Source organism: Strix uralensis, chromosome 1, assembly GCF_047716275.1.
Source record: "Strix uralensis isolate ZFMK-TIS-50842 chromosome 1, bStrUra1, whole genome shotgun sequence".
Lineage (NCBI taxonomy): Eukaryota > Metazoa > Chordata > Aves > Strigiformes > Strigidae > Strix > Strix uralensis.
In genome coordinates this window covers 76,323,056-76,349,799 of record NC_133972.1, presented here as the reverse complement: position 1 = coordinate 76,349,799, position 26,744 = coordinate 76,323,056, and the positions used below count along the sequence as shown (strand labels likewise).

The 26,744-nt window shown below is 41.7% G+C and overlaps 1 protein-coding gene across 7 annotated transcripts in view; it reads left to right on the top strand.

Moving 5' to 3' along the window:
* ATXN1 (ataxin 1) overlaps positions 1 to 26,744 on the top strand; it is a 229,461-nt gene that overhangs the window by 44,420 nt on the left and 158,297 nt on the right. For all 7 annotated transcript variants that reach the window (XM_074871397.1, XM_074871379.1, XM_074871407.1 and 4 more), the window contains one exon: positions 17,308 to 17,432. The gene's annotated coding sequence lies outside the window, so the exon portion shown is untranslated. The remainder of the gene's footprint in view (positions 1 to 17,307; positions 17,433 to 26,744) is intronic.

Sequence of the window (26,744 nt, the reverse complement as noted above, 5' to 3'; positions counted from 1 at the left end):
ATGCCATAGCTGCAAACTTGACAGAATACGAATTTAAACTATATAATACTGTTTCTATCTGTATTCGTCACAATTAGTTTGAACTTCCATCAGGGTTACTACATGGCACTGCAGAATAATTAACACAGTATGCATTAGCAGTATGTTCATTTGTCATCTATTTTGTCAGGAAGAAATCACCACCTGTAATCTGAAGGGCAGCAAGAGCTTCTGCTTTTGAATTCTTAATGCCTGTATTGAAGCAACCCAGTAACTCATTGGCAATGAGTATTTTTAAGTTAGTAGAGTTAAATAATTTTAAAGTATTGTGAAAAGAGACTTCTTTCCTCCTTCTTCATTTTTCCAGAAGGGAAATCTGAATTCTCTGTGGTGAAAAGCTTACATCTCTGGGTATGGTATCACTGGGGAAGTCCTCGCCACGGAGTTCGTTGTGACAAATGTTGGCGTTTCTTCCGAGTTGTGCTGTGTCAGAAATAGGGACCCTTTAATCATACTTTTTCTTCCTTTTTGTAATTACACAGTTCTGAAGTCCTGCTCCCCTCCTTGGGTTACAAGCACTGAAATTTTCACTGTTGCTGGTGTGAGTCCTCACCTGTGTGTCTTGTGTTGTGTGTTGAGCTGATGAGCAAGAAAGGAAAACCAATTAACCAGGCTAGTGCTCAGACTTAGGTGTACGTGATGTCTTTAAATTTAGAGTGCAAGTGTTGTTAATCCCTGAATCGGAAGAAGAGCGTTCTGAACAATTTCTAGTATATATTTGTATGACCAGTGCCATGAGATTGTGAATCAATATGGTGTGTATTATATAAGCATCATTTTAGACTAATTTCTGAATCAATAAGTCACATAGTCCTCGGAATATATGAATGTGAATATGATATTTGCACAAAGAAAGAAAATGTGATAGGGAACCCTTCCATTTATACTTAAGCACAGATGGTGTGGTGATGAGCATCGGAAGAGCCTGAATTGGTCAGAGTCACACTAACGTAAGTTCGCCATGTGCCCTTTTCCCTCTCATGTTCCCTCTCGCTTACTTCTAGAGGTTTTTTCCTTCTTTCTTTTTTATTGCAGATTTATTTCTCTTCTCAGTATTTTGCTTACATTGTCAATATAGGAGTGTTTGTTCAGCTCAGACCAGGAGAGATATTCGATTTTGCAGCTGACATTTATTTACAGGGTCACCTTTTAGCCTGTGTGTTAGATTGCCATTCCTTATGAACGGTATCTCATGAGCAATATAACCTACTAGCTAAGAGATCTCAGAGAAAACCCTGTCTTTCTCTGAGTCCCCAGTAAAAGGCAGATGGAGGCATATATTGGGTGTTGGGTTATCACTTTTTCTGGAGCTTACATCAGTTATTTGAGACATAAGAAACCTCCAAGACTGCATCTGGTTGAAGGTTTTCTAGTTGTGTACTTCTGTTATTGAAGTGTGTAGTTTAGCTTGTGTGGATGTTTTTGAATGGATGGCTTTGAGCAACCTGATCTAATGAAAGATGCCCCTGCCTGTGGCAGGGGAGGGATTGGGAATAGATGATCTTCAAGCGTTGCTTCCAACCCAAACCGTTCTGTGATTCTGTGGCTCTCTAAGAACTTTTTAGTGTCATTTTTCTCCCGTGCAAGGATCTCCTTTGCATATTCTCAGTAGCTACTCCTTTACTACTAGGAGCAGAGGGTACTGTGTCTTTGAATGTTTTGACACTCGTTGCTTTAGTTCTTGAGTCACGACTTACGTAAGTCTCTTGAGTAGGTTTCAGGTTGCTATTTAGAGGTGATGATATGCTTCTTGTGGAGATAACCATGGAGGCAATGAGCTTTAGGCATTGATTGTCTTGCTTTCTTTGTCCTTTTCTCATGATTTTTGATACTTTTTTGTTTGTATGAATGGTCATGAAAGGCAAAAGGGGAAAAAATGGGTTCTTGGAAACCGTGTGTCCTTAAATGCAGATGTAGGCACATAAATAGTTATATTCAGATTTTAAATTTTGCTGGTTATCAGAGTGATTAAAATAGAACAGAAAAATCACTAGGTATCTCCAGGTGAGTGGCCCCTTGAATATGAGACCATTGCTGTTAAGGTGCTCAAATACGAATGTAGGAAACGTAAGTCCAGGTGTTCAGGTTTGAACACTTTATGTAACATTATAAAAAGGGGAAATGGAAAGAGGAAGAGTTGGGAGGTAAGGAACAAATAATATGGTGGCTTGTGGGGAAGCATCAGATATTCAAAAACAGTTACTCTAGGCTTACACATTCTCAGCTTTTAAAAATAACAACTTCCTGCACCATTTCATTTGACTTTTTGTCATAATCTTCAGGCTTCCCCTTCTTTACTTTCCTTTACAGCTCTGTAAATTAGAAACCTAAGGAGGGAAGCAAGAGAGAGTGTGTGTGACTTAGAGTCTCACATTATCAAGAAGATGGGGGGGGGGGGGGAGGGGGAAGATACATTTGTGAATATTATCATGCAAAAAAGGTCAGAACCAGGAACCACTTCAGGCCACAGATGATCCTGTAAAGTTTCATGCCTTGTTTTTACAAGATGGTCAGAAAGTTATTTTTTTCTTATTCCTGAAAGAAAACTGGCTCCAGACCTACTTGAAATCTTGCGGGATTTGCTAAAAATCATGGGAATTGGTAACAAAAGTCCAGGGTGAATATAGGAGTTAACTCTAGATAGATGATTGTTTTGGCTCTCTGTCTTCATACTTCTAAACTTATTGCCATTAAAAAGCTTGTTGTTAGACTTGTAAAATGTCTTTATAGTCTTCATAAGGTTTCTTGAAATTGTCTGCAGGAAAAATACTTGGACCATGTTCTTTGTGAAAATTTTTTAGATCGTTTACAGTGTGTAAACTGTGTGTGTATATATATTCATCAGAAGGACAAAATGCTTCTCATCATAAGCATTTTGCTTTGTTCCGTAGCTTTCTTGTCCAATAGGAGTGCAGATTTGGGACATACTGTGACTTCGTCCTGTTATTTTATGCTTGTCTTTATGCACCTGTAGGATACGTGTTTGACTTGTGAGTGAAATACTATGTATGGTTGTAGGAGGAGTTATCTTCAGCATTTTAAGGACTCTCTAATGCACAAACCTGATCTTTAACACGTAGTTTCTTTCTGTCTGCTATGATGGGGACATTGCTCTGTGGTTCTAGAACAGCTTTCAGCTTTTTGATAGTAGTAGTGATCTTTGCTTGCCTTGCTACAAATATGCTGAGTGAGCTTTTCAGGGATGAGATTTACTGCTTACTTTAGCAAGTTCTGCAAATAATATCTGACAATAATTTTGCTTTCTGCTTGTAATTACACATCACTTCTTTTTGGTCATGCCTTCAGAACTTCTCAGTTCATCACCAACTCTCAGAACATAATTGTAGGAATAATGTGTATCCTGACCGGTCATAACAAGGCTGAAATTCCATCTCGGGCTTCTGGTGTCATCACAGAACCAGGATGGAATTACAGCTTTAATTTATGTACTGTGGAGGATACATTATTTATTACTGTGCATTAGAAAATGATTAATCTCTGCTTGTGTTGCAAGGCTATCCTACTGCTCCGAGTCCCCAGGAAGTGCTGAGACATTGTAGGACTTCTTGTGCTGACTACAGCTTTATGAAGGTGCCAAAAAGACCATTGCATTATTCAAAAAACTGCTGGAGGTGATGAAAATTTACGAAGCCACTATGGGGTTTTTCCTAACTAGTCGAATTCCTACAAGGCTTTAGTTTGCTAAACCTGAGCATTTCCTTTACTTTTAGTCCCTTTGAAGTGTTTCATTTCACCTAAAGCTGTGATCAGATAAACAGGTTGAGGAGCAGTGTGTTTTGAGGACCCTGATTCAACAAAACGCTTTAACTGTAGTCAAGCTCCACTGAAGATAATGGAAATAAATCATGTGCTTAATTGGTTTGCTGAATCAGTTCTTCAATTTCTACTTCTTTGGTTGTTCATAAAATCTATTTCTTTGTCCTCCACTTCCCTAAACTGTGTGTGCGTACATATGCATGCATGCATCCATGAATACAGCAAAGCTGCAGTGGAGCAATACAAGCTAATGTAAAACTGCTATAAAATTAACTGATTCTTCCACTTTTCATTCCAGTGGCTTTTTTTTTTTTTAATGTGTTTTGCTGTGATATTCCATTTTTATGAGCATTTTCAATACTAGGGAAGTCAGTAATCAAGTTCTGGTATCTAATTCCTAGTACTGTGTAACTAATTGTAATGTCCACAGCTGTGGCTGTGATGAATTTGAGTCACATCATTCCTTCACAGCCAGTTTTCAGTGAGGTTTAACCTTTCTACAGGAACTGAGAATTTGTCCGGTTTTGTTTTACAGCCTGTGGACATGTGCTTGTACAGATACCTAGTACCAGCAATTATACCATGCAGCTGTTACCAAGTAACATAACCAAACCCTGCCTCTTCATAAAAAATATTCAATATTTGGGGGAGGGGGGGTTTGCAATTTTTCATTTACAGTGCTGTGCCCGGGTTTGGAAAAAAGAGAAAAGAAAAAAACCAAAAAACCCAAACCCTAAAGGTTTGTAGGAATTCCAGTTAATAAGCCCTAGCAAGATGTCTTAAAAGTACTCAGCACTATTAGATCTGAAGAAAAGAACTAGATATTTGTAAAAGATCAAGCAGATACAAATGGCTTAAGAAAAGAAGTCACTGATGTAAATCAAGTGAATGCTTTATACTAGTACACAAGTATTATAAAAAAATTAAATACTCCCACTTTCTAAGGTGGCATTTTTATCTTAGGCTCTGATGACATGCATAAACCACTCAAGTTTCAGTCTTGTGGGTTATATTGTCACCAGAAGCTCTGACTAATAGTACAGTAAAGTCTTACAAATGACAGTTGGATATAGTAGGACTCTAAGTGACTTTTTCTTGTTGTTTTATTATTGTCATATGTTTAAGAAAAAAAAGAAGAGAGAAAGTTGCAGTGCCTACTGACTAATCGGACCTAGTGGGGAAGTGTTATCCTGGATTTAATTTAGGTGGCCATATTATAAATCACAGATGTGGAATCTAAAACCCAGTGACAAAACCGGTAATCCTTGAGGTGTAAGAATCTTGAAGCTGGTGTAGAGAAAGACATACAAAACATGCCGGGAGCTCTCCCCCACACAAAATTAAAATGATTGTCATTTTTGCAGGGAACACCATGGGAATCAGAATTAGAGGCATCCACCCCTCTTCAGCTTGAGAGCTGAAGAGATGACTGCAGTTTCTATGCAGAGTTTCAGCCCGCTGGAGCTGTATAAATAGATCGCTGGCGCCGTGCAGATCTGTGCGGGACCAATCGCCGCTCCCTTCTACATCACGAGGAGATGTAGAAGAACAGTCCTCTGCGGCTGCCTGTCTCGTGCCACTCCTACTGACCAGTTAGATTGGGACTTCTGAGGGCAGCAAGGCTTGCTCAGATGATGCTCTTTGCTCTGAAGGAGTCAGGCATGAGGCTTATGCAGATTTAGGCTAATATTTTAAAGCCTCATTTGGATCTTAAATGGGACATAGCATTTGTGCTAGCCTTCTGAATGAGTTGCAGCCTTAGGCGAATCCAGTATCATGTGAATCAAGATAGTGTATCACATCAACAGAGAGGAAACCAGCTGTTTAGCATTAGGGGATTTGTTTAATTGTGTTATGATAGATATATGAGACTGGAAATAAATACTGAGCAGCGTGAATTTTATGCATACACTGTAATTTCTTTTCTGCTTGCTAGTTCGCTACAAGTATTATTGCTAGTTTTGTGTAGGGAGGGGCTTTAAGTGTGATAGGAGAGGTAGAAATGAGGACAAACGTAAAAGCTTAAGGGCAGGTTTCTCGAGGTCCTTAAGCTGCCTGTCTCTTCCGGTGATTGTAGGGCAAATTATGTTGAGCCATCGCAGTCCAAAAGAGTTGGATCATGCTCCTGGCAGCCAGGGGTGACACGCTGGATGTGCCTTTCTGCACACATGCAGAGGACCGAATCCTCAGTGCTCCTCTGTGTGAGGAGCATAAGCTGAAAAGCAGGCTGGTGGAGAGAGAAGAGGGAGAATGACAGTAGGTTTTAACATAGGATTGGCCTCCAATAACTTCTTGGCATAGATGCCCAGCTCTGGGAAATGAGTCCTAAGGTAGCATTGTTATACACCTAGGAAAGTGTGCCAGCCACTCCTTCCTCCGCAACCGCTTCCCTCTCGCCTTGCCTGCAGAGGTAAACTAGAGAGACATGGCTCTGCTCTCTCTGGCACAGGGTCACAGCCAGTCCAAGCTTTGTTCTTCAGAGCATGAGCTGTTCTATCGCCCAAATTTTCTTTTAAGATCAGTAAAGGTTGAGTAGTCTCATTGTGCTGTGCTGACACTTGGGGCTGGGTTGTGCCTACCTTGGTGCACTGCGTGAGCTTGTGGAGTTGTGTAATTGCAAGTTCACTGTCATACAATGAATGACTGATGGCATAATTTGTATTTTCAAAATACATAAGCTGCTCAGCCTAATCAGGTGGTGTGGTAAATATTTCCAGGAGAAAAAAACAAAGTATTAGGGCCGGGAATGGAGTTACAAACTTCCTTTAATGAGCTGCATATTGTTTGATCATGTTTTTTCATATACATGAGCTTCTGCATGCCAAATTCTAGTAATAATTGGCAGCTACTTCACAGTCCTGGAGAAATAATACTATAAATACTGGAAAGAGTAAAAATGAGTGGATGTGTCAGTTTGCCTTTCAGACTAGTGTGACTAACAGGTGATTAGTACAAATAGTAGAAGGCCATTTATCCTTCTTCTTGCTCCTGGAAATACAAAGAGAGGGAGAGCTGGGGGAGCAGAGGAGACACGTTCAGCTCCTCCGGACAGTTAACAGTGGTACTGCTGACTGGCTTGGATTTACAGTTCTGGGTGTGTGGGTGTTTAACTTGCAAATCTGAGCAGTCCTGCTCACTTCCTGAAGCCCCTGAGGTTAAGCACAGAAATGGTTTGGGGACTGGAAGAGCCTTGTTGGCTCATTCTGGAGAGTTTGCAGCAAAACCTTATGATGCAGGAAAACCCCAAAATTACAAGTCTTTTCCCGCTTCCAGTGGGTGGCTCATGATGTTGATGGGATAGGAAGTGGAGGGAATCCATGTCCATTTGTTTGTGTGTGCCAGTAATCTTCTGTACTCCAAAAGGATACAACAAATTAAAATATCTTATGTTTTTGCATGTAGATCAGCTGCCGTTATTTTTCAAAGACACAAATTTTAAATAGCGAATGTTAATTTAAGGAAGTTTTTAAGATATGTGGAAAGCACTTCTGAAAAAATAAATGAGAGTGAAGGATTTTTTTTTTTTAATTAAACATTTTTCTGTAGTACAAATGTGTCAGTGCTTGGTGAAAATCACACTCATTGGAACTTGGGAGAGCAGGGGGGAACAGTTCACTCTTTCACAAAGAACAACAGTTTGTTTTTAATGATAATGAGAAGATCCTGGTAATAAGTGACAAGGCCTAGGCAAGTAGTACATTCACAGGTGGATGAAATCTTTCTGTACAGTTTGTATGTCTTTCTGAAAATGCTACGCTGCAAATTTTTCACCTTGATGCTGCTCACTCATATGCAATGGAAAGATGATTCCCACTATGGAGGGGATTTCAGGCTGAAATTGTATGGCATGTCATATGGATTAGCATAAGGCTAAAGGAGCATAATGGTCCTTGCCGACTTTCAAAATCTCTTAATTTTTGCTTAAAGCCTTCAGTTGATTAATCTAGTTTATATTTCTTTTAAATATATACCTATATATTGAGGCACATGCATTTTAGCATAAAATATGAGTCTGAGGACTAGTACAAGGAGGTGTGTTTGTAGTTTTTTAGACATTGCTCTACTTCTTTTAAAGCAATTATGTAATGATTGTTGGCTTTTTTGAGTAGTATACCAGTTACTGAAAGGGGCATGTTGTCTATTTTGCCCATTTGAAAGAAAGTAGTGGGTTGGTTTCCTTGCAAACCTTGGTCATCCTGCAGAGGCTGGCGAAAGGGTTACTTTCATTTTCTGCAGGACGGTGGTGATAGGAAAGTTGTGTAGTGTTGCAGTCACTAGCTGTAGACACCAAAGAGAGGCCCTAGGTGTAAGATTGAGGAATGTTGGAAGAGACAGCATAATATTAAAATTGACATTGTTTGGTGCTGGAAAATGAAACTGTTGAGTGCTTGCTTTGGCATGACAAATATTTGCAGGTTGAAAGCAATTATTCAGACAATAAATGCTGTAGAGAGAAGACTGCACTGCAGCCCATGTTAGTACATGCGTGTGTATGTAAAGAGGTACAATATCCTAAATAAATTAGAGGTTTGGGGTTTTTTTCTGTTTACAAACTCTGTTCACCAAAATTAATGAGACATATGTAGCCATATGCAACATGAATGTTCCATAAACTGACATTGTCATTATCTGTCTTATATTATGAATCACATTAAGGAAAAATACCTTGTTTCGATCCTCCAGGGGAAAAACCCTTTCTCTATCTCACCTCTCCCCAAAAACCCCAGACACCTACTTGTCCTGTGTCATCTGAAGCAGATTTGAATCTGTTATCTATACCTAAATCTACAGATACACTTTTCCTGTCTTGCATAGGAACAAAATGTTGTCCCACTTTCTGTAGTTACAATTTAGTAATATCACAAAAAAGTTACAGTAGTAAACTGAATGTATTAAAGAAATGGAACAGAGGAAAGATTACAATTTAATTCCCCAGAAAATATACCTAATATTATTCATAAGCAGAATGCAATTCACAGTAAGTAAAAATAAAGCTGTGTTTCAAAGCAGCATAAGTAAAATAAACCTCCCTGGGCAAGACTATGCTTGGATTTAATACTAATGAATCTTGTAGAACTGTCACTGTAGTTCCAAGTTTTAACATCAGATCCATTTGTTTACCTTTCTTGCCAGTTCAACATTTTTCATGGGCCAAGATGGATTTTGTAGTTTGTTTTCTTTCTGGAGTACACTATCTCTCAGTCTCCCTGCAGTAACGTTGGAATCCACTGGCCAGCTCCAGCTAAATTTAACAGATGGGTTGAGATCGTGAAGTCCTTGAACTCCTAGAAGTTTTGTGAAACAGGCAGTTAGATACAGGACAACAACAGAAATTAGTGACCTTTCTGAAGGAAAGGCTCACCCATGTTATTACGGATGTGAGAGCGCGCTGGAGTGTGAGCCATTGTGATTTGCTCCCAGCACAGGGCTAGTATTGCTCAGAGTGTGTGTCTTACCGTGCATGGGGTCACCTACCAGCGAGAGGCAAAGCCACAAGAAACCAGCCTTCATGGACTCCACTGCTTATGGGACTACTTGGTCTTTTAAGGAGGGAGAATATCCTAACTCCCTTTACTTATCCCACACTTTCCTAATAAATGCAGTATTTTTAGGTTTCCAGCTTTCCCCTGCTCTAAACCAGCAGCACCTTGACTTCCGTGTTCTGTGGGAGGCAAATGAGGCCCGAGGCAGACAAAGTGATGTGACCAGGGCTATATGGGACATGTAACACAACGCTGGCCTGTGCAGCTCATCTAGGAGGTTAGAGCTTGATCACTCACCTTTTCTGTACTGTGTGTAGAGTCAGTAGTGAATGTGGTTTAAACACGCAGATCAGTTATTAAAGGTCCTGGACCTTCTCAGATGGCTCTTGAAATTGCAAGTCGTGACAGGGCCCAGCTTCCCCTACTGATAATGCCCTTTTCATTCATGAAAGTGGACAGTGGTGGTGAAGTGAGACTGTGGATTTTACACACACTTCCTCTGCACTTGGGCTTCCTGCTCACAGTATGCTCAGAGGGCCAATGGAAGGCATATGAAAGAAGAGAGAAGCTTTCAAGGAGTATTTGAGTACTAGGAAGTCATTTCATTTGGCCTTGGCCAGGTCATCAGCACAGTGTTCAATGTCACTCTTGCTCATGAATTTGCTGCCAGGTCCAGAACTGTTTAACAGAGGTTGAACAGATGGATCAATGAGGTTTAGTTCATTTCCTTCACCAGGAATGCAAGGAGGTTTCCATCACAAGGTATTTCTTAGCAACTTCTGGTGAAACTCTTGAGTGTTATGCTCTTGTTACTGCTAGGCACAAACAGCTTATGAGGAAAAGATCCTTTACCTCTTCCTGTTAATGTTTTCAGCGAATGTGGTGGATTGTGTAGACAGGCAGCTTCCAGCCAATGGTCTGCAGACCTCAGCGTGGCCTGCAAATCTCCATAGGCTCAGCATGTACTTCTTATTAGGTGGCAAAAGGTAACTGAAGAAAGTTAGACGCCGTGTCATAGAATTCTTAGCCTTTCATGCACTGAAAGAAGGTGTGATGACTGTCTTATTACTTGAATTAGGTATGAAAAATTTCAAGACTTCGGGGGTCTTTAATTGTATTTGGAAAGACAACATAAGGTTCACTGTGAGAAAAAATACCAGAGGATGTTTGACATAAGCTCAGATGACAACATAGTCACTTTAAAAAAGCACTACTGCCTAAAATTTTCTGCTGGATGTTTTTACAACTAATGCCTGAAGTTTATTATTTTTCATGGGGTTTAGTGGGGGAAAGGTAGTACTTTCTGTCTTTTTATCCAGTTTGTTGTACTTTTTCCCTTCTGTAACCATTCTTTACTATTTTGGTGCAAGACAAAGAGAAAATATTTCAAAGAGTAGAAGAACTCATTGTAAAACTACAGGAATTAAGTTAGTTACTGTAGCTGAAACTACTTTGATCTATTTTCTCTTCTCTGCATTGTTCACTTCAAGATGCTCTTGCTGCTGTCACTATTACACTGTAGCAATATTACAGTAGAATATAATAATATCATCTTCTTAGTTGGTGGCATAAAGATGTATGAGAGCAGCCATTTGTTTTTTTATGATTACACCCTCATTAGCACGTAGTATGGACCAGCTGGAGAGTATCTGTATAGTGAAAAACTTGGTGCTGGGATCCTGAGGTTACACCAGGTCTATTTCAGGGTTTCTTTTTTTTCTGAGCAGTCTGGTGCTGCTGACTGCCTGCTCTGGAGAACATCGTGCTTCTAGTTTAGTTCCTCCCAAGAGGGATTCAGTTCACATGCTCTAGGACCACCCCACGATGCAACTAAAAGCCCAGGCAGGATAGATTATCTGGAGGCTTGCTTCTAAAGCTGCATGTCTGATCTGAATAAAAGCAGTAAGGTAGCTGTGCCCTGTAGGAACCTGTGTGATGGAATGAAAGGTGTATTTCAGTGATCTGATCACGTAGTTGTACCAGTTAGTACAACATATTTCATAATTTTTCTTTCTTAATGTTCTTTCTTCCTTTTTCTTCGTAGTTATTACTGAAAGGGGAAGGTTGGTGTGAGTAGGCCTCAGAGAAGGAAAGCTGTTTTGAGAAGTTAGAAAGAAGAAATCTTCTACCGAAAGAAGTATTGTATCTTCTTTAAGGAGCTTTTACAATGCCAAGTGCACATGAGATGCTTAACCAGTAATGACCTACGTCTAGCAGTTTGTGCTTGACTTTCTGACATGAGTGTGTGCCACTAGAGACAGTGCTCACACCCTTAAATTAAAGAGGGTGGTCAGATACAGCGCTGAACTGAGGCTATCAGTCATCATAAGACACTGGCTAGGCATCCTTTATTTAAAGGTGTGTAGGCTCTTTTTGGTCTTTGTCCTGAGGCAGAGAAGGAACATATGGTATGGTGAGATGTAATGTCATATTATTGCTAGCGTGAGTTGGAAAAATATATGATGTTACCTTAGAGAGTAGGTGTGAGAGCTAGTCTGGCAGATGTGACAGTCCTGCTTTCTGGATCTGACAGTTGGCAACCCAGAGAGCCTACTACCAAACCTGATACTTGCTGAAATGCTTATGTTATGATTTGTGCTGAAGAAATGGAGGTAGAAGTAGAGATGACAGAAGCAGTAGTACAATGTTTTTTTTTTAAAAAAAGAAAGGTCTGGACAAGTAGACTTACACAAAAGCTTCATCTTTCTCAGTGTCCTGTCTCTCCTTGATTGAAAGAGTAGATTTGGCTACAAAAGCCAACCAGTTTTTGTAGCCAACCAACTCACTGAATCCAGGCAAAGGACAACATATCTTCCTCTGCCTGCTGGCATAGTCCTGCTGATCTCAAAATAAGACCAGACTACACTGGTGCCAAGCTGGTTGTGGTTTAGTCATATTTCTGTTCTGAAAAAAGCTTATGGTCAGGCCTCCAAAGTTTCCTGCAACAAAGGTCACCACAGGTTTCTGCTGAAGTGTCCTGTACTCTCTGGCACTGGAGATAAGTAAATGTATAAGGAATATTGATTGTTCAGTCTTTCTATATGGCAGCAAACAGATACATCTCAAAATCCAACCTCATGTAACTAGAAGGTAGGTGAGTTGAGTAAGCAAAGCAGAAGGTAATAGGAAAAAAATGCCGGACTCATCTGTCCCAAAGAATGTGAAATTTCTTCTTTTTTCTAGAGCCCTTAATTTGAAGAACCCAGAATGTATCTGGACATTGCAAATCATGCCACACTTCATTTTCCTAATGTCTCTTTCTAAACTATACGTGCCCTTTAGCAGAGAGACACACTCACCTGCTGCTTTTTATGGTCAACACACTGAAGTTTTACAAAAGGTTGCTACTGTGCAGACTAGCTTGGCCAGTAAGAAAGTGGGTGGATGGTATTCAGCTCTTCATTGGCACTCTTGGTTTTTGGAGTCTGGGAGCTGAGGAGGGTTGCACAGGCAGTCATATGGCAGGACGAGACTGCTGACTTGTGGTGCCGTCAGTCGCCCTTAGGCCTTCATGCTGTGCTCAGACGCTAAGATAAGAGGCACAGTGCCAGGGAGAGCCTGAGGTCAGTGCCTGGTGAGCCTGGGGTGATTACGACTTGGAAAGACCTAACACCCCTCTGGGTAAGTGGGAGAGTGAGGCTCTGCATCACCTTTTAATGATAAACAGGCTGTGTCAAGGCATGGGGGCAGTGAGAGCAGGCCGGTAGTCCTCACTCCAAAAATCATGTGATAAAGCCACTCTCAGCTGTTAAGAAAAGAGGGGAGTTTATGGTGTTTGTGCTTACGAGCAGAAGGCAAGAAAAAGAGTAAATACCAAGTGGGAACATGTGCCTGAGCCCTTCAGATCCTAGGCAGAGGCAGGAGAGGGCAGCAGGCCTGTTCCTGTGAGATTTGGGGAAAAGAGTTCTTGTTTGTCCCTGTGACAGGAGGTGCACAGAGAGCCTGGTGGTGCCATTTCCCCATCCTTCATAGCTAGTCCCAAAATGAGATTGTATTTTAGCAATCTACTTTGCTCTGATCTGGCCTTGGCTCCACCTGTTATACGTGATAGTGCCACGGTGGTTTTGTCCAGGCCACTTGCCCTGGGGATGGTGAGGGAGGCTGACAGTCCCGTCTGTCACCCAGGCTTGGAGGTGAACAAGCTTACCCAAATCCAAAATACGAGCTGAGTCTTTCTCTGTAGTTTGTCCTGGGGTTTCATTTCTTTCTTTACTTGATTCTTTGTTTCCACTGCCGTGGTTTTTTGTTGGTTTTGATCAGAGTCAAGTCATGCTAACATAGCGAAAGTACAAGCTGACTAGAATGGAAAGTCAGCTCAGTCCGTTCAGCTCCATCGGCCTTTTGAGAGAGGCACCACTGTGAAATGAAGGAAGGCTGGGGGAAAAGAGGGGTCCTACTGGTGACATTTTATCAGGCTGCTCCTCTTGTGATAATTGAGGTTTTCTTAAGGTCTCAGGCTGCCAAAGCAAGGGATATTGTCTCTCTTGGCTTTCACTGAAAAGCAAAATATTTCTGCCTTCTGAGTGCAGATGCACAGCACCTGTTACGTTCCTGTGGCTGTGAAGCCAGAAGGCAGAGGAAAAGACCCTGTGATTTTTGTCCAGTCTCATAGCTTTTGTGGGAAGTACTGCATTTTGGGCATATGTGTGCTGTCAACTGGCATTTAATTCTTGGGTTAGCAGTACAGCACGCTGCAGGTGTAATACGCTGCTGTTTTCAGGGGACCCTGGCCGAGTTCAGCTTCTTTGCAGCTGGCGGGGTTAACGCTGTGTGTATGGGAGGAGGAGGGGGGATTTGTACTTCAGAGTGAGCCTTCATTTGGCTCTGCTGGAGGCCAGAGAAGCTGACCACTGCCTCATTTATTGCACCGGGAAGAATGAAAGAGCTGACAAAATACTCCTTTAATTTGTTTGAAGCTGCATTCATTTCTCCAGAAGGGGGAGAGTGGAGTAGTTGAATGCTGGGAGGAATGTGCCTTATTCAGGACTGTCCTTCCTCCCTGACTCGACAGACGCTACAGAGAAAAATCAAGACATTTAGAAAGGGGCTGTCAAGTCTACTCAGATGTGTTAACACTGTAAGTCCAGCGTTACCGGACTGTCAAGTGAGGTTTTGTATGTGCGAGTGAATAGTTCTGTATTAAAAGCTCACAGTTATTTTTGATACCGTTCAGGTTACTGAGCAAATATCATAAATGCACAGAGGTGCAAGCCATGAGTGGACAGTGACTGCAGGAAGAGCATACGTGTGTATGGCAGGCCTGCTGCTCCTTTCTGATCGTGACATTTGGCTCACAGTATCATGATGTAGGGGAAAAAAAAAACAACAGGAGAGCAGAACCAGTCTAAAGTATTTTCGTTAACACTGAATTTTTAGTGTTTTAGTCTGTGCTGTATAAGTTGTCTCTTTTTTTTTTTTTTTTTTAAGAATACCAGAAAATTTACTCCGTCACAATTAAATCTCCTTTCATTTGACAAACCCTGATTTGCTGCTCCTGTTTCTGTAAGGATCAGATGGGTAATGGAAGCTGTACAGCAAATTAATGTATGCTACTCAAGATAGTAAAATGCAGGGCTACAATAGGCCTTTTTTCAGCAGCTGTAAAGCTGTTGTGTGACTACAGTGAATCCATTCAGTCTCCCCCACGCTTGCTAGGAGCACCCAGGAGAAGAGAGTTGTACTAGTGAAATGACTATCCAGCAAAATGGTTCAGAGGGACAGGCTGATGACTCACTCCTCATTTTGGTTTACAGGGTCTTTTTCTGTGGAGGTGAAGTTTCAGCCTCACTTAAGAGTTCTATAACTTTGTCCAGGTTACCAAATTATCCACTAAATCAGCATGGGTGTTGTGTTCCTCACATCAGCCCTCTGAGAAGGGGGAATACTGTTATCTTTGTTGTAGAGGAAGGGGAAACTGAGGTACAGGAAAAATGGGGTTAATTGACAATGTGCATTAGAAGTCAAACTCTCAGACTTTAGTTGCATTGTAGAAGCTCAAGTGTCATTCAGAGCTATTTCAGCCCCTTCAGGAAGTGTCGCATAGCCTTTACCCATAGGTCATGTAAAAAGCCTGTAGGATAGCTGGGAATCTGTCCCTCAAACAACATTATTTGTCTCTTTAAACAGAGCATTAAAAATGTAAGTATGTAAGTGAGAACAGGAGGATTTTATGCTGATTTTGATCTTAAAATAGAATCCCCGACCACCTTGTATTTGAGTCGGGGAAAAAAATGAGAGGCAGAACCTACTTGATTCAGCGGGGTGACGCTCTGTCGAATAATCCGTTTAACACTTTTTCTTAAATTAAGAATAGTTTCTAGGTGGTATGAGTCATGGACAGAGTGTCCTCATTTCACTTTGAACTTCCAGCCTTCTCTGGATTTGTGTCACAGCTTTAGAGGGCTTTGTCCATTCCTGCAAGTCTGTAGGCTTGGCTGTTGCAACCTTTACTCATGTTGAGTGAGAGCAGGCTCCTCGAAGCAAGCAGCAACACCACGTAGGCGAGAACAAGCACGGTGGAGTCAGGGAGCAGGGTGATTTAAACTGAGTGTTTTGGATTTGTTTGTACTATAAGCAGCTTCGGGGAGTGGTCACGTAGGTGCAGCCTCTCTGCACATGTCAGGGGAAGCCCACTTTCCCCCTTATTTGTGTGTTGGTCTTTGCTCTGAGTTTTGGGTTGTTTTCTCCAGGGGGGTGTGTGTGAATAAACTGTGATGTAAAAAGCTGTACTCTTTGAATTTCTGACTGCTTTTGGAAAAGTTGTCTTTTCTGAAGTACGTACGACCACAGAAGGCTGTGGATAATGTCTCCCTTTCTTAATTAAAAGCAATGGAAAACATTATTCAGAGCCGTCTGTCTGTCCTAGCTGAGGAAGAAAACCAAAGCAGTCTGGCTTACACTCACACAAGGTCAAATCCTCCTCTTTGCTGTGTTGTGAAAGTGTTGGCTTCAATGGGGATAGTCACAGGTGTAGCCGCGGGAATGGTTTGTCTTTCAGGCTTTTTACAGAGCAAGAATTAATACAGTTTTTGGTCCTAAAAATTGTTTGCAGAGAAATAATTTGGATGCCTGTAATCCGAAGGGGCTGTGCAAATGCAAGACCGTGCACTCAGAGGAAAGTGAACTCTGCACTGGCTGGCAGCATTTGCTTCTCATAGTCAGGGGATTTTCCTGCTGACAGAGCCTGGTTTGGAGGCTTACGTACCCAGCTGGCTCCTGGCCTGCCGTGCTGCAGGTACGGGAGAGGGAGGAGGGTGGAACGGAGGGCGGTGGGAAAGTGTTCTGGTAGCAGCACTTGCTGAAAATTCAAAACCCTTCAGACCTTTTTTGGTGATGGTTGAGAATGTCAAAATTGATTGTATTAGAGACCTGCCAGTTTCTCTTACTCATTTGGTTCATTGCTCCTCCTCCCTTCCTTCCTCTCTCATCAGCCAGACTGGGTGTTGTAGTGCTAATGCTGCATTGCTTCTCCAGCACGGCTACTACTTCCCCCACACCACTACTACAGAAATACTACACTAGCTCAGTGAAGATTTAGGGAGTTAGCCATATACGTATTATTAGTGGTAATAACAGTGGTAGTAATAATAATAAAACTGATGATCGCTCTCCTGTGTAACAGTTTGATACTCTACATGATGATTTTTCTTCTGATTTGTATCTCTGGGCTTTCTTCCGTTTTTGCCTTCATAAATTTGTGGAGTCTGGTATACACTGGATTGTGCTTTAAATGAATACTTTGTAGTGTACTATCTTGCAGATTTTAAAAATAACATGGTTTTGAGTGGTCTAAAATTGTGGGTTTTTTGGTGTTGTGGGTTTTTTGTTTTTTTTAAAGCACAGCCCACAGAAGAGTGTTCATGCTGCTTCTGCTGGGGGGAGTTATCACACTTGCTTTAGATAATGAAATATACATTGGAGAAAGGTCAGGGATTTCCCCTGAGCCACCCACCAATTGCTTGAAATGACATTTTCATTCTGAGTGTTTCTTGTTTTGTTTTTGTTTAAGATCCTGGAGCACAGGGGAAAGAGTTTTAAGGCAAAACATCAGAAAAAAAGGCTGCAACATCTCCTGTGAGAGAGGGGAAAAAACGAGATTTACAATTACATCTTGAAACACTCATATGATTTGAGGTAAGTGATTGGAGGGTCTTGTCATAAGTTACAGTTAGTTTGTAATTAAATTAGTCATTATTTACCTCAGAGTGTTGTGATACTTCTATCGAAGCAATAAAAACAGATGGGAGAGGGAGGGAGATAACTTTAACAGCAAACCCAAAACAGTGGTAAAAATATATAAAGCACTTATCTTTTTGAAAATGAGCCCCATGAGGTCCAGTCACACAAACAAGCAATCATTCTAACATTTATAAGGGTTAAATCCTGTTTAAATCAATGAGGCTATTCTCGCTGAAATGTAGGCATGTGCCTAAATATTTCCAAGTTTGGAATCTATATCATATGGGAACTCTGTAGAAGAAAGCTATTGAAGAACATACAACAGAGGGCCAGAAGAATGCATATACAATTCTCTTACTGTTGGTGATAATGTAATGAGTAATCTGATTTTACAGCATTCTTAAGTGATATTTTTGTATTAAATACATAGTTCTCATTTTTATGTTTAAACACCTCATTGAAATACCAAGCTTCTTAACAGAACCTGTAAATTCTACACCAGCTTTAATAATACATCTGCCTTAACTGCTTCATCAGTGTGTCTTTGAACAAGTAAGAGTTAAATGTATAAAGAAAATAATGTCCCCTTTCATAGCTAGAGTTGCAAATTGCACTTGGATATTTGAATAGCAGCCGAGCTAAAAGTTCCCTGACTGAGGCTGAATTGTGTTTTTAATAAAGGCAATCATGAGTTGCAGGGAAAATCTCACCTTTTCCCCTCTAGTCTTCATTTTTTTGTTTTCATTTCTCATTAGAAAAGAAAAACCTCTGAGTCTTTTTTGTCTAGTAAAATGTTACAGTTGTAAAACTTTTAACCACTGAAAATGCTGCACAAATGAAAACTAAAAATCACCAGCCTCTCTCTTAAATAAAAATGTCAAGTTATTTACTCTGTTCTGCCCCATGAGTGTGCTGGAGGAGACAAAATTACTGTAGAAACCTGCAGAATCAAAAAGATCCACATAACATGGAAGAAGCAGGGGATACAATCCCACAAATGTGCAGAATATCAAAACCCTTCAGCTGGTGGCATTTGCAGGCCAGGTTTCAGAAGAGAGGAGAGCATAGCTGGTCCCTGGTGATTGCTCTGCATTTGCTTTGTAGGAATAGAGCTATTAAGTTTCTTTTGAAATCAACCGGCTCGCTGCAGGGAGCTAAATATTTCCTTTCTGGTCAGCGGACAAGAGCCATTACTTGGGAAATTGTAATAGTCCTGTAGGCATTTGTACTGATTTATCCAAAAAGTTCAAAACTTCTGCAAATCAATATAGCCTACTCCTTTTTACGTGCAGGTCTTGCACTAGGGACTGTGAGCCTAAACAGGAATACAAGACTTTCAGTAGGAGTCTGAGGCGATTTTTGTAGCTGTGAAATGAGGTATTAATGCAAATCTGTTTGTAACTGCTGCTGTATAGCCTTTAGGAACTCAGGTTCTTGGCCTCCCCTCTCTCCCTATATCCCCATGGCTCAGGTGGGGAAATGCCTTGCTCTCTGGAGCAAGGCCTGTTTGAGGCGTAGGGTGACAGTCCTGGCCAAACCAGTGAGAGGGGGAGAGGTACACTGCAGTGGCCTGCGTGTGATCACTCTCAGCCCACCTTTGCTTTTTCTCCATCCCATTCTCCTGATGGCAAGCATTCCTCCTGAGCTCTGCAGAGCCGAAATCAAAATACTTTTATTCGTGCCTTTTTTTCATTGACGTCAGACCAGGATAATGTGTGTGATTTTCCTTTCACAACTGCCTTCTTGTTGCTCTCTGAGGAAGCACATGTTGAAGTTCAGGAGAAGGTATCTTTGTGGCATCTGTGTGGCCTTTATAATCATTTGCTCAGCTCTCTGTCGCAGTCACGAAATCATTGAATGTTTCTTACTTTTCTTTGTATCAGAGAGTGCAGGAGTTCATTGGCAGAGTATTAAAGAAAGGCAAGTTCTTTGGTGGCAAAAGATGCTTTTTAAGATATATTGAATTGTACCGCTACTCCTGCCCTTTCTTGATTATTTTTTCAGCATGTGAAGAAATAATGCCCCCTTCTGTGTGCCTGGAGAAGGTCCTGTGGTGTGTGCCAGGGAGTTACGTGGGTGCTGAGCTGAGCAGGCAGAGGGACTGACTTTCTCCTGCGTTGTATTCTTCACTGGGAGTGAATACAGGGGACTGAGCCTGCCCAGATTAAACACATGCCTGTTTTGTTTTGTCTTTCTCTGCTCTTCTTTCAGCTGTCAGCGTGCCATATTCAGATGGCAGCAATCAGTCACAAATTGTCCCCCATCCATGCTCCTCAGCTCTCCTAAACCATTAGTTTCGTGGAGCTCTTCAACAAAGATGGCACCAGTTTGATTTCCTCCCCTCTCCCCGAGCTAATGGAAAAAGAAGTTTTTTGTTTGTGTTTTCCCCTCAAGTCAGCTGCATTAGTTCCCAAAGCAAGTTGTGTTAAGTGGAAATGAGGCTTTGATAATATGTGTGCTGGCTGGAGACTCGCTTAGACTTCCCCCCCCCCCCCCCCAGTATATGGATCCTTTCAATGGGGTGCCTCTATTGTGAATCAGAAAGAAAGTTCATGGGCTGCCAGACACATAATGGAATTGTTCATTTTTTTTTCTGTAAGCGCGTGCGTGCCTTTGTAAAGAGGAGGTGCTGGGGACAGAGAACGGAGACTTTGCTCCGGGGAGCCAGGAGAGTGCAGTGACACAGGCCAGGGGACCGTTGCGGTGGGACGTGGCCCTGCCTGTGCCGCTGCCAACGTGCCTTGTTCTGCTCAGCTCTGGTGGGCATTACCTGGGACTCGCACTGCTTAGCATGTCACATGCAAATGGGTGAAGCTTACACAGCCGTCGACTATGCTGACTGTAAACCACATAAGGCAAAATATTAGAAAGCTGTAATATTTCCACTATTTTCCTTAAACCATGTGCATTGGCTTTCAGAAGAGTGATGCAAATATGAACCATGCCAATACTGTGCTTCCTCACTGTGAGGCTATTTATTATAAAGGACGTATGGTATAAGTCATTTTAGTATGGAGTAGATAAGAGCTTGAACCAAAGCCTTGGATCCAAGCCCACCAGCAGCTTTGCAAAAGGCAGGATCCAGATCTGAAGTCAGTGGTTCACACAGTTTCTGGTAGAGTGGTTTTAACTTACTCTATAAAATGGGAGTAGCCAGAAGTTTTAACTGAGGCTTTTAAACAAGTTCTTGCCTGTTTCTCACCCACTGTTCTGCTCTGCCTTAGAAGGTTATTGTGGAAGCACACCAGCTATTTTCTCCAAGCCACTGTGGCCAGGACACACCAACTCAGGGAGTGGAGAGGGGCCTCTGTGGTGGTGATTACCATTATACAGCCGTATGCTTTTTTTCCAGAGGAGTTTTTCTTCTGATAAGTTAGACCTCCCTTCTGGATGAAGGTCTTTGGAGTCATGGTGGAGACTTTGGGGTAGTACCTTGATGTTTCACAGACACCAGGAAACAGTTGATCAGCCTGACATGGAGCAAACCAGGCCACAGTGGCAGGACTCCCCACCTCCTAAAAAGCTGTCTCTCAATACCATAGCTGAATTACAGGACAGGAAAAATTACAGCATTGTAGACAAGAAATTCATAAAGCCTAAACTTTTCTTTCCTTGCTAGATTTGGGACTCTGTTCTTAGTCTCCCCCTTCTCCTTTGCCCTTGGGCAACAACATTTTTAGGACTTTTCAGTCTCTAGCTGTGCATTTACTAGAGAGACATCTGGTTGTGTGTTACTTTACACATCTGTTACATATGTCAGAGAGTAAAATCCAGCACCCAGAGACTTTACATGGATTTGCAGCACTCCCTGTGGGACTTTGAATCCATACGCCAATGAATGGCTTATGAGGATACAAAATGCAGTATTTCAGTACACCACATGTATTACTGCGGTTTATTGCATATATATTGCATATATATACTACAGTCCCCTTTGTGCTTGGCAGAGAAAAGCTGGTATGGGAAAAATAAGAAGTGCTGGTGAACTGGGAAGTATTTAGATATGCTAGTTTATTTTCTCCCTCCTAAAAACATCATCTTTCTTGTTGGCAGTACAAAAAACAATTTTTGAGATGATTCGAACATCTCTGAAAGATACTGCCCAAACAGTGTTTGTGTACTTCAAACTTGACTTCAGAGTTGTTGGACTGTGGGGAGATGCCAGATACCTGAGGCAGGTTTGAGAGCTGAGGCAAAGCTCGTGCTTTGCAGTTTTGTCCGGAGAATCTGTACTGTTTACAGCCTGTATAGGAAGTATGAGTTAGAAATAAGTATCTTTCATTTGAACAGCGTTTCCTTCTCCACTAACCTCACTGTTCAGGGTTCTGCATTTCTTTTCCTCTGGTTGCTAGTTTTGCAAGTGTTTAAAGTTTGGAGAAAACATGTGGATCCTTGGCTGATCTTTTTTCATGATCCATGTAGAGACCAAATTTAATAGATGTTACTTCTACAAATTATGAGCTAGGACTACTGATCTGTGTGCTGTGCATGCCAGTGAGGAGACGGGCTTAATTGAAGCTTTTGGGGTTTTCTGTTTGCCCTGGTGGGACTGTGGTCTGTGCTGGCGGTCCTTGGGTAGAGTGGTTGAGAAGAGTGTTGCCGATAAACTCATGTGCACGTTGTCTCCCGTTTTGCTGATACGTAGCAGAGCAACTCCTCACCATCTAGGGAGGCGAGTGATAGCCATCGTAATGGCAGCGTATGTCAGCCAGTGCTTGGGAGCCTCTTGCTAGCCCACTGTTAAAATCTGTTGGCAGAGTGTAAGAGCAGGCTGGGTAACACAGAGGTTAGTGCAGAGAAGCTGGAATGGGGAAGATTTTACTGAATCCGAGACACTGTGAAAATGCAAATTTGGCAGCAGGCACGCTACAGCAAGAGGCCGAATGCAGAGCAAGCAGTGCGCGTCCCCTCTGCTGGAGGGCTCGGCAGCTGGAGCCCATGTGGGAGCCCTTTGCTGGCGAGCAGTGCTCCTTCATGCCCTGACAGAGTGGAGCCCGGGGTGCAAGGAGAAGCTGTCCCGAGGGCTTGCCAACCCTGCGGCCCACTCACCCTCTGCAGTGGGGAGTCCTTCGGCAGCTGGCCGCACTCTCCTACCCTGACTCTCTGCGACGTGGTTGCTGTGGGCAGGCTGCTGCAGCTGCTTTGTTTGAAATGATAATATTTTACGCTGTTACTGTGGAATACTGCAGTATTTTTTGTAATTACGGGCTGCGTGCCAGTAATGTACAATAACATTTTGCTCTTCCTGTGCTGTTGCTACTGTAGGCATTCGTTCCAATTTAGGCTGCATTTGCAGTACGTGGTAGTTTTTTTTCTAGACTCTGCTCATTAGCTATTGTGGATATTTTTGGATTATTCATTTCTACCCACGTCTGTCCGTACAAATCTATCTCAGAAAGCGCTTCAGAGAGTGGCAGTCTCTGTTGAACCAGCAATTGTTGTGGCTTTCACAGAATTACGTTCTTGTGAAAGTATGAGGCAAGAATGAGATGAAAATGAAGGTGAAAATTGCTTTGTAAGTTTATAAACAACTATGGTTTTAAAAATGTTTGAGGCAGATACGAGGATAAGCCTTTCTTTGACCATGGTAAGCATATTTATTGCTGAAGTCCTGGTCTGCACCAAGCCGTAGGTGGCTGAAACCTCTGGGATGGCAAAATCTGGGAGGCACTTACTGTTGTCAGAGCCTGTAATGATTCTCTGCAGTTTGCTTCTAACTATTAATTTTTAAAATTTTATTTCCAGAGGAAAGTAATCATAATTTGGAAAATGGTCGGTAGCATTCATGCCAACGATTGTTTATTAACATTGTCATGGTCTGGAGATGAAATTTTTGTGAAAGGGAAATTAAAGTCCTAGATGTCAGAGTTCAGAGCTTGTCAGCCTGCATGCAGTTTGTTTCTGGAAGGTAGAGGTTGAGTCCAAAAGGAAACGAAGGAGGCACAACACAAAGGAGACAATTAATTTGTTTTCTGGTAAATTTGGAATAAAATACAGTGTGTTATACAAGAAGAACTGCACTTTTCTCACATGTCATTTTAGTGTCCTTTTACTGTGCTGACTCACCAAACTACTTCAGTTTCAGTCTGCATTTGGTTTAAATTACCTCAGAGGCCTGCATTTGTACACTGCTTTGTGAAGTACTTCTCATCTGCAATCCAGATTTTTTTTCTTTTTTGGTTCAGCATGTCAACTGACTTGTCTTTTTTTATTTTCCAGGTCTCTTGTTTTACTAACATTTGAAACCAATCACTCTGTGTGCCTCCTTGGGCCCTGTGATAGGCAAAAGCTATATTGCAGCAACAGATAGAACAAGGAGTGAATCACTGCTTTCTGCCTTTCCATTAGATTACCTAAACCACTATGCATAAATATTGCTTTATGTACGATACAGAAGCATGATTATCTCACTGCATTGATGGAACAGTGCTGGAAGTGAATATAATTCTTCTTCTATTACAACTTTAATGAGCTACAATTAAAAATAGTGTGTTGGCGTGCCAGAGTAGATGTGCTATTCTCAGAACTTTATTGAAGCCATTTTGGCTGTTAGACTTAGTTGACATAGTGTTGTTCTGAAAACCTTAAGAATTAAACAGCAGAAAAATCTGCTTTGCTAGGTGAAAGTTAACTGTCCAGTTAAATTGGTCAACTGAAAAGATTCAGGTCTGCACTGAGTATGAAAGCCTGCTTTTTTTCTGTCTTTGAGGGTGAATTTTTTACTATATAGTAAAAAAAAAATAAATCACAAAGCAGCAGGTTGCTACAGAGCTCCAGATAGGTCCCATGTCTCTTAACACCTGTGGCAGCAAGTCTGAGTCACAGATAGCACAAAGCTGTAAAGCCTAATACTCTCAGTATTCAAAAGCACACCTACGTAGGAGTTTAATTTCAAATGCCTCTTTTAGCTCTGGGGTTTATTTCCCCCCAAACTAACAAAATCTAAGAGTCATTCTTAGAATTTTGCAGGGAAAAATTTTCTCAGCATTTGTGGCTTTGTGAAAGATTGACATCACTTAGAGATCAGAAAATAGCGCTGTCAGTTTTAGCTTGACGGCATTCCATTCTCTGCTCCAAAAACCTGATGAATAACAATGGATGAATCAAAGATTTCTTGGAATTTTCTTTTTTTGCTCCCCCCCCTTGTGCAATTCCACTGCCATTTTTAGCATGGAGGGCAATTCTCCAAAGAATGTCTGTGTGCTTGAATTGTGATTTCTTGAAAATTCAGAACAAAGTCAAGTTGTGTCAGATGACAAAAATCATTGTATGTTTCTATACATTTTGGTAACATTACGTGAGCTTTTTGAAGAATCTACAGTAAAATGCGGGAGGTGTTTGATAGAGAGGTGTTGCATCTCTGCTTCAATAGTATGAGGATCTTCCTATCATGTGTTTCATTATGTTGTGATGAGTTTTTGCTTAATTATTTTCTGTGTTTTATCAGCTGTGCTCAGGGAAGTTGCCTGACAAAATAAATTATCAGTGGATTTGGGAGGCTTGGACCAGCTTGAAACACTTGTTGAACCACAGCATCCTTCTGTCTTTGCCTCAGATTTCTGTGTGAAAGACAAGGATTATGTCTCTTATGTATTTTAGCAGGATGTTAAGAGCAGAAATATTAAGGACACAGAATTGTTCAGGTACTACTGTTACCTAAGCGATGTGGTATGTTTAAGATAAGCAGTGTTGTCAGCCGTTCTTGGCAAAATCACCGGGGTTACGATGAGTGAATTTTTTAACTCTGAGTTTGTGGGTTTTTTTAAATTGCAGAAGTGGCTTGTATCAGGCATATTCTGACCTGTCAGAATGAATGTGTGAAGTATGAAGCTATATGAAGCTGCTGAAAAATATGAGGGGGAAACAGGTTAAAGTGATTGTAAAAGGAGGATCTGTACATTTTTCTTCTGCAATAGATAGCTTGTATTTTACTTAAAATTAGCCAAAAAAAAAAAAAAAGGGAGAAAAAGAAAAAGTGCAAGTGTCCCCTTAAGAGCTGCTGTGTCAAATTTGAAGAATGATTTGAATTCAGTCATTAAAGTGTGAAATGGAGGGATTTTAGTTCTGCTTTAAATTATGCATCTCAAATTAACCTTAGCTGCAGAGTCTCTGCTGACGCCCCCGTAATGACACATTATTGGTACTAATGGCTTCTTTGTGACTTGAGATACAAACAGACATCCTAGACAGAAACATTTCGGCTTTGAACTAAATAAGATACATGGGGTGCATTTCTGCCTTGGGTTTCTAGTGACAAAGCCCTGCTCTCCTGGCGGCTGGTGCTCATGAACTCTTCTTTCCAGCTTCCATGTGCTGCTCCTCGTCCTGGCAGGCAAAGGCAGCTGAGTGAAAACGTGCTTTGCAAGCTTGGAAGAGCAGGAGAGCAATAAATTTGGAGTGAGCATGGAGTCCGGCCAGAAGCCGAGCATTGTAGGGAACCAGGACAAAGACTGGGATGTGGGCAGTGGAGGGGAGGAGGAACTTCCAGCAGATGATAATCTTGGGAGGAAAAGGACCCAAAATCGTGAGGGAAATGGAGAAGAGATGCCAGGATTTAAGGAGGAAATTGCTAAATAAGGGAGGGGTGAGATTAATAAAGAATACAAGCAGTAGTGGTTTGTTAACCCTTTATGTGCCCTGCTGACATGAAAAGGGGACATATTTTTGGAGCTCTGCACTTAAGTCTTCCTTCTGAAACTCACCATCATTGTTTGAAAAACTTCACCTCTACCCAGAATTTCACCCTGGGGTTTTGCAGCTTCCTCTGTGCTACTGGTTTCTCTCCTGGGATGAGCAGCATAGTTACTACCTGCACGTAGCTGCTGAGCAGGCCACCTGAACATGGCTGTGAATGAGTGTGAAAGGCATAGCCTGGGGAACTACCTACAGAAGATGCTCAGTTTTAAGTATTGATGAAAAAGGAGTGACTTGGCAAGGCAGGCCCAGAATTTAGACCCGGGCTTCTCTTTCCAAGGATACTTACTAGCTCATTGTTTTATCCTCATATTCTCAGTGGAATGTCAAGATGAGGGATGTCAAGATGTGCCTCCCTGTCCAAGCTGCAGCTCCGGGAATTTGCTTGTTGGCTATGGCAGGAGTGATGGAGAGGTGCTCCTGCCCCATGGCTGTGTCATGTGGTCTGTTACAGGCTGTGTGACATGGTGTGGGTCTGCTTTCAGCACAGAGTGCTGGGGACTAAGTAATGTTGCAGTCTTCTGGATCCAATGCAGGATGCCATTTGAGTATGTAGAATCAAATACAAAAAAG